The sequence below is a fragment of the Mesocricetus auratus genome, unplaced genomic scaffold, assembly GCF_017639785.1.
Source record: "Mesocricetus auratus isolate SY011 unplaced genomic scaffold, BCM_Maur_2.0 Super-Scaffold_100006, whole genome shotgun sequence".
NCBI lineage: Eukaryota > Metazoa > Chordata > Mammalia > Rodentia > Cricetidae > Mesocricetus > Mesocricetus auratus.
Window position 1 is genome coordinate 53,784,644 of NW_024429190.1, and position 7,895 is coordinate 53,792,538.

At 43.6% G+C, this 7,895-nt stretch overlaps 1 pseudogene; it reads right to left on the reverse strand.

Moving 5' to 3' along the window:
• Window positions 1-7,208: 7,208 nt before the first annotated feature.
• LOC121141008 lies at window positions 7,209-7,307 on the reverse strand (annotated as a pseudogene).
• Window positions 7,308-7,895: the final 588 nt, after the last annotated feature.

The following is a 7,895-nucleotide window of genomic DNA, read 5'->3' on the forward strand; positions in this document are numbered from 1 at the left end:
AAAGTTGGGGCATGGCTCAGTTGGAGTAGACTTGCCTCTCTTCCATGCATAGGAGGTAAATGGAGGTAGATAAAAAGTCTAAAATAAATAAATAAATAAATAGATAAATAAATAGATAAATAAATAAATAAATAAATAAATAAATAAATAAATAAATAAATAAAAAGCCAGGCAATGGTAAAGCCTTTAATCCCAGCTCTCTGGAGGCAGGTGGATCTCTGTGAGTTCAAGGCCAGCCTGGTCTACAGAGTAAGTTCCAGGACAGCCAAGTCTACAGAGAGAAATCCTGTCTCAAAAAACAAAAAACAAACAACAAAATGTCTTAAGTATGCTGGGGCATTATGACTCAAGTCTTTAATTGCATCTGGAAGGCAGAGACAGATGAATGGCTGTGAGTTAGAGGCCAGCCAGGGCTACATAATGAGACCTTGTCTCAAAAAACAAAAACAAGAAAAGAAAAAGGTGTTCAAGGTCATTCTCAGCTACAAAAAAAGTTCAAGGACCCCTGGGTTGCACTGACCCTGTCTCAAAGAGAGATGGACCAGGCAGTGGTGGTGTGCCTTTGATCCTAGAGCTTGGGAGGCAGAGGCAGGTGAATCTCTTTGAGTTTGAGGCCAGGTTGGTCTACAGAGTGAGTTTCAGGACAGCCAGAGCAGAGAAACCCTGTCTTGAAAAACAAAAATGAAATGAAATGAGAGAAGAAAAAGAAATGTATTCTTTTACTTTAATATACTTCATTGTTAAACCACAAATCAAAACTAACCACATTTGTTTAAGTGGCTTGAGACAAGTAGGATAGAAAGTACTTTTTCTTTCTGTAGGATAGAAAGTACTCTTTCTTTCTTTCTTTCTTTCTTCCTTCCTTCCTTCCTTCCTTTTTTTTTTAAATTTAAATTTGAAACAAGGTCTCACTACATTGCTCTGACTGTCCTAGAAACTGCTGTGTGGACCAGGCTGGCTTCAAACTCACATAGATACATCTGCCTCTGTCTCTCCAATGCAGAATGGAAACTATTAAGGAAAATGTAGTACTAAGTAAGAAATTCGATTATGACAGGCCATGGGGAAGTAAATGAAGGATAACTCACCGAGATAATGACAGAGTGTGTTCACATCCTTATATATAGTCTCCATATTGCTCACGTTGATTGATTATATACGGAATCTGTTTTAGCCTAATGGAAAACAGGTGATTTTTGCGTAATGTCTACCAATGACTGTCCCTTGGGGCCTTTGAAGGGAAAAGAGAGCTCTTAAGTAGAAAATAAAATCACAATGGTGTGAAGTATCTTTTTGCTGGGTCTGGGGCTAGTACACTGATCAAGCAAAGACATCCCTTGGATGTCCAATTCCTGTGACAGCTGACCAGGGATATAGGATGCATTCTGCTACTAGTATGCACAGCTGGAGAAAAAGCAATGGAGTCTGGCAATGCTCAGGGACATTTTGAATTGTGATGTCTTGGAGAGAAGGGGGAATGGGGAAGAGATACACATATGAAGTGAGTGGGTTGGACCCATGGGCACTGCTCAACTTTCCACAAAACACAGGACAGCTACAAAACACCCACAGCAAAGGAAAGCCTGACTTGACACTTCATCATCTCGCTAATGCTTTTATTATTTTGGAAAACTACTCACAAACTCCTTTATGAATATTTTTATTAAATATTACTATTCCTAATTATAGATCAGTGTTACCTTAATAAAAATAATCCAGTGTCAGGATGCTTTCGTTGGGAAAGGTGACACAGAGTTGACATTTTCATTTTAAAGTCTAATTTCTAATTATTTGTTTTTCACAGGGGTGGAAAAACTGTATTTTGATCAAAAGAAGGTAGAGTTGCAATCATCTGCTTCCAGGTCCCTAAAAAGCAACTTTGGAGGACACGAAGAATGCTTGTGAACAGGTCTGTTGTTTAATGTGAAAAGCAGATGCTTGGTCAGAGGCTAGCCACTCGAGACCACTCATAGTCCATCCCGAAGATAAGGGCCCTGGAGCCAGACAGCTTTGGACTGGAAACTACTCTGCTGCTATGAGGTTCAGAGCAAGTTACTGGCCTCATGCCTCAGTTTCTATGCCTGCAAATGAAAACAATAGTCTTCAAGGCCTTTGTACATGTGCAGTGTGCGAGAGAGAGAGAGAGAGAGAGAGAGAGAGAGAGAGAGAGAGAGAGAGAGAGAGAGAGAGAGATGAGACAATTCGCCAACAGCAGGCTTCATCACCTTTGAAACTGATGGTGTTTGGTGGGCCCAGGCAATTCTTTGCATAGGTGGCTGTCCTATGCTTTGGGGAAAGTTGAGCACTGTCCCTGACTCACCCACTCAATGCCTGTGTCAGTTTTCAGTCCCCCTCTCTTAGTCCTGACAGTTTAAAGTGCCCCAGACGTATTTGCCAAAAGTCCAATCGTCACCCGATGGACAAAACCACCCCACTACCAAACCTCTGACTTTAAGAATTGATCCTGCGAGCCAGGCTGTGGTGGTACATGCCTTTAAATTCCAGCACTCAGGAAGCAGAGGCAGGCAATCTCTGTGAGTTCAAGGCTACAGACTGAGTTCCAGGACAGCCAAGGCTACAAAGAGAAACACTGCCTCAAAAAACCAACCCAAACAAACAAACAAAAGGGAATTGATCCAGTGCATAATAAGTGCTCAAAAAAGATTAGCCATTACTATCACCATCACCATCAACACTGGGACTACTTTCAGGCACAGCAATTTTGTACTCACAAAAACCTTTGTTCCTTTTGTTGGACCTCATAAGAATGTGCAAAAAAAAAAAATGGTCTAATACAAGAGGGAGAGAAAGAATGGCCTGAAAAGTGTAATCAGCTCCCGAACACTTTCTCTAAACACAGTGATTTTCTCTCCTTCTTTTGTGAGAAGTCAGTGATCCCATCAGCAACCTTTTGGATGCTGCTCAATATTTCCCAAATTTTACCGGTCCTGTTGCTGCCTGAGTAAGGGGAATGCTGTCCCCGTATCGAGCTTGCCATGTGAGGAAGAGGGAAAGACGGCAGACAGCCTGGTTAAATCACTGGCATGCTATTATCCAAGTTTCGCTCTGGTGAGCCAAGCCGTCGTCGAATGTAATTTCCGTGTATTTCTTCACCCCTCACCTTCCTCCACAGTTATTACTTAACCCACTGACCCAGATAGCTGCTTATTAACATTTAATACATGCCCAAGTGTTAGTGGGCTTTGAACAAAACACGAAGAAGTTTCTGGTTTGCTTTCAGCTCACTGCCCTTGAACCGTTACACGAGTACATCTGTAAAACTCTGCCAGGTCATGGCTCTAACCAGAGCGTGTATTATGAAGAAGAGCCAGGCCCTCCCCCACTCATGCAAGCTTTTGTTCATTTAACAGATAGTGATGAGCTTCTATTGTAATGGCCATGTGACAGAAAGGAGGTCACAGGGCAGAATCACAAGGCAGAACAGAGCTGATTCTCCTGTTGCTAGTAGTGGGGGAAGACAGGAGATTAGGAGACCAAATGAGCCAAAGATATATCCATCCAAACAGATCCTAGGAGCCCCTAATCCTGTCTTCAGGGCTCAGCAATATTTTTGTGATGGTTGGCTTTTGTGTTAACTTGACACAAACCTAGATATGTCTGGGAAGCAGGAATGTCAGCTGAGGAGCTGCCTCCATCGGATTGGCCTGTGGCCAAGTCCGTGGGGGCATTTTCTTGATTAATGGCTAATGTGGGAGGGGCCAGCTCACTGTGGGTGGTGCCACCATTAGACTTGTAGCTCAGGGTGGTATTAGAAAGCAGGTTGAGCCAGGTGGTGGTGGCGCACGCCTTTAATTCCAGCTCTCGGGAGGTAGAGGCAGGGGGATCTATGTGAATTTGAGGCCAGCCTGGTCTACAAAGTGAGTTCCAGGACAGCCTCCAAAGCTACACAGAGAAACCTTGTCTAAAAAGAAAAAGAAAAAAAGAAGAAGAATAGAGAAGAAAAGAAAAGAAAGCAGGTTGAGCTGGCCGCAGTAAGCAGTGATCTTTATGACCTCTGCTTCAGGTCTGCCTCCTGGTTCTGCCTTGAGTTCCTGCCCTGACTTTGCTCAAAGATAGACTATAATCTTGTATAATCTTTGAGGTAAAACAAACTCTTTCCTTCCCAAGTAGTTTATGACTATGGTGTTTATCATAGCAACAGAAACCCCAGCTAAGACCATTGCCTGCATTTAGAAATCAAATGAGAGGTGACCTTGGGGACGAACACCTGTAAACCCAGTAGCATTTGGGAGGCTGAGGCTGGAGGCTGGAGTACTGAGTCTAACCTGGTGATTTACATAGGAAGTTCAAGGCGAGGTACACATTAGAAATGAACTTCCCTAAGGGCTCTCCATTCCCCGGTTTCACCCTCTCAACCGAAAAGGAGCAATGACGGTTTGGTGCATGTCCTTTCAGTGACCACGGGATTCTTCCCATCTCTAGTCAAAGCCTGCTGACTCATCTACAGCTCCAGAGCACCCTGCTTAACTTCTGAGCCCATTTAAAACCCCCTCCACATACTCATGTGAACTCCTTTTTGCTTTTCACAACTCATGCTTAGTCTTCATAAACACAAACCTATCATCCCTATTCACCAGGCACAAACAATCTCTAAACATACTAATAAAATGAACCTTGAGAGGATGGATGAAAGCTACAGAGAAGAGATAGGGACAAAATTGCTCACCTTGAGATATGTTAAAAAAAAAAAAAGCAAACAAACAAAAAAACAGTGCCTGATCTCCTGATCTCCTGAGATCAGTACATTCAGAAGGTGCTCAGTTACAAAGCTTCTTGGAGGCATGCAAACAAAAGAACACCCTAGTCCCCTAGGCTGGGCGGGCTCTTGCTGGCTGGTGTAATTTACCTCCCAGTCACCCAGTGCTCTCTAACAGCTCTGGGTAGGGCTCCAGGCTGTCTGGGAGAGAGGGTGGCTGGCTCCACGAACCCTGGGACTGCAGTCTGCAATGCAGACTACGTTTTGTGTTAATAACAAACATTGACTTATTTTTTGGTGTTGTTGGACTCTTCGGGTGCTACCAGATCCTCCTAGGTCACTGCCTAGCTTAATCTGTCACCTTTTACTGCTTTCCATAACAATGCCCTCAGACAACAATTGGAGTGGATTTATGGTCAGAAACTTGTCTGCATAGCTGTTTATTAAAACAGATAGACTTTGGCCAAACCACTTATCTTTACTGAGCCACAATTAGTTTTCATAGCTATTAAATGGAGCTAGGAAAAGATGTCTGCCGTGGACCAGGTGGTTAGTGTAGGCTGGACACAGCTAGCTCTCTGCACTTTGTATGAATTATTTTACTCATGTGATTGCCATCATAGCCTTAGGAGGTGGTTAATGCCCTATTCTCACCCCATTTTACAGGGGAGAAAACTGAATGGTAGTAGGGGGGCTAAATAAGGGCCCAAAGTTATGTTGCTGTCAGAGCAAAGAAATGAAAGGCAGAGGTCTTAGTATGATAGACAGAGGCAGGTGCGGTTTCCACAGCTCTCCTTTCTAAAAATCACTTTGCTTCCTTCCTTTCTTTTTTCTTTTTCCTTCTTCTTTTGTCTTTTCTTTTTGGAAACAGGGTTTCTCTGTGTGACTGTCCTGGGACTATCTCTGACCAGGTTGGCCTCAAACTCAGGCTATCCCCCTGCCTCTGCCTCCTGAGTGCTGGGATTAAATGTGTGCACCATCGACGCCCAGTTAAAAAAAAATCTCTTTCTTAAGATGAACTCACAAGTAAAAACACCACACAGCGAACACACACTTGCCCAGCCCCAAGCTCTATGCATCTCAGTGAACTTCTGTGCACTTAGAACGACCACTCTGAAGCCATGGAGCTTTCCTAGGGTTTACGTGTTCACTATCAATTACATTTTTATAGAGTTATCCAACATACACAGCGGGAAAGGAAGGAAGGAGAGAAGGAAGGAAGAAAGGAAAGAAAGAAGGAAGGAAGGAAGGAAGAAAGGAAGGAAAAGAAAAAACCCACTAATGAACCACCTATTTTACTCCTGGGTATATATCCAGAGAACTCTATATCTGACCATAGAGATACTTGCACATCCCGGTTTATTGATGCTCTATTTATGACAGTAAGGAAATGCAATCAGCCTGGGTGTCTATCAACAGATGAATGGATCATGAAAACATGGTACATATAAAAATGGGGTATTATTCAGCTGTATAGAAAGATGAAGTCTGCAGGAAAATGGGTAGATTTAAAATGTGAGATTACCCAGAAATTCAGAAGAAGACAAAACATATTCTCTTCATATGAGGGTCCTCCACTATGACATATACATGTGTATATATAAATAATATGAAAGCATGGGTATATTCTAGCATTTAGGAAAGAGGCCAAAAAAAGGGTAATATTAGACAATGAGAAAGCACACAGCGTAGGTAGATAGGTGAATCATGAAGGAGGATATAACATTAATTGTTTTTCTAGTTTCAATTCTGTCATAATTTTTTCCTTTTTCTTTGCAGATAAAGGCTTATTTTATTTTAATGACTAGTTCATATGATCTGTTACAGAGGCCACTAAGTACAGACATGAGAGAGATACTTGGAACACTGCCAGGCGATGGTGGCACACGCCTTTAGTCCCAGCACTCAGGAGGCAGAGGCAGGCAGATCTCTGTGAGTTCGAGGCCAGCCTGGTCTACAGGTGTAGTGACCAGTCCCCCATTTCAGCAGCCTCTCCTTACCTGGTCACTAGGAGATTATATGCCCTCCTCATGGCAAGGAGCCAATCAGAAGTTAGCTGGTGGGGCTGTGCTTTGTGGCTCTGGGTGTGCTTTACAGACAAGTGCACAACAGTGACAGGCAGAGCATAGCAACCGCCCTGGGAGGGCCCATGGGCCATAACAACCAGTTGACCAATCAACACAGGGCAGGTCCCCAAACCTGGAAGTGCACCAATCCTGAGACTGTTGCTTACCCCTAGACACTCCCCTTACGCTGCCCTTTAAGATCCCTGCCTTGAGGTTGCTCCAGGTCTTTCTCCAGCCATCCACCATGGTGGCAGGGTGAAGGGCCCGAGCTAATGGATTTAGCTTGTTAAATAACCTCAATAAAAGACTCTTTGCTTTTGCATCAAAATGGGCCTCTTGGTGATTTTGGGGTGCAGAATTTGGGCACAACAGAGTGAGTTTCAGGACAACCTCCAAAGCAATACAGAGAAACCCTGTCTCGAAAAAAAAATTCGGAGCAATACATTTTCCTGCCATGCTTGCTCAGAGACCATGCTAACTTTCTCTATATTGTTCCAGTTGTAGTATATATGCTTTTGATGCCTCCCTCCCTCCCTCCCTCCCTCCCTCCCTCTTTTCCTTCCCTTCTCTCTTTCCTGTATGGGTAAACCCACCCTTCTCTCTTTCCTGTATGGATAAACTCACCCTTCTCTCTTTCCTGTATGGGTAAACCCACAATTCCTCTTAAGACAGAGCTGGCCAGTGAAGCGTTGGTTGATCAACACTTCTTCCCTTTATTTTCCCCTAGATGAAGACCACTAAAATTTTAGAGCTGGATGGAACCTCAGAGAGTGCCAAGGGCAAACTTCCCATTGTTAGGCAGGATGATTCTGGACCCAGAGCATCCAGGGGGGGGTTGAGTGCCAAGCATAGATTTAGCTGCCCACATCTGGTTGTTCCCATGATTTTCTCCATTTGGTCCAAAACCCACAATTTAAAGAGATCCCAAACCCATTTATTTTGGATAAAGGTAAACATCACAGTAATATAATGCCCCCAAGGCCTCCCACACAGCTTTGACAGCCACTCAGCTAATCTTGCTTCAGCCACAGTCCTCCCTTTCTGCATCTCCTTCTCCTGTCTTCCTCCCACTCCAGAATTAAGTGATTCTCAGGCATCAAAACGCTTTGTCA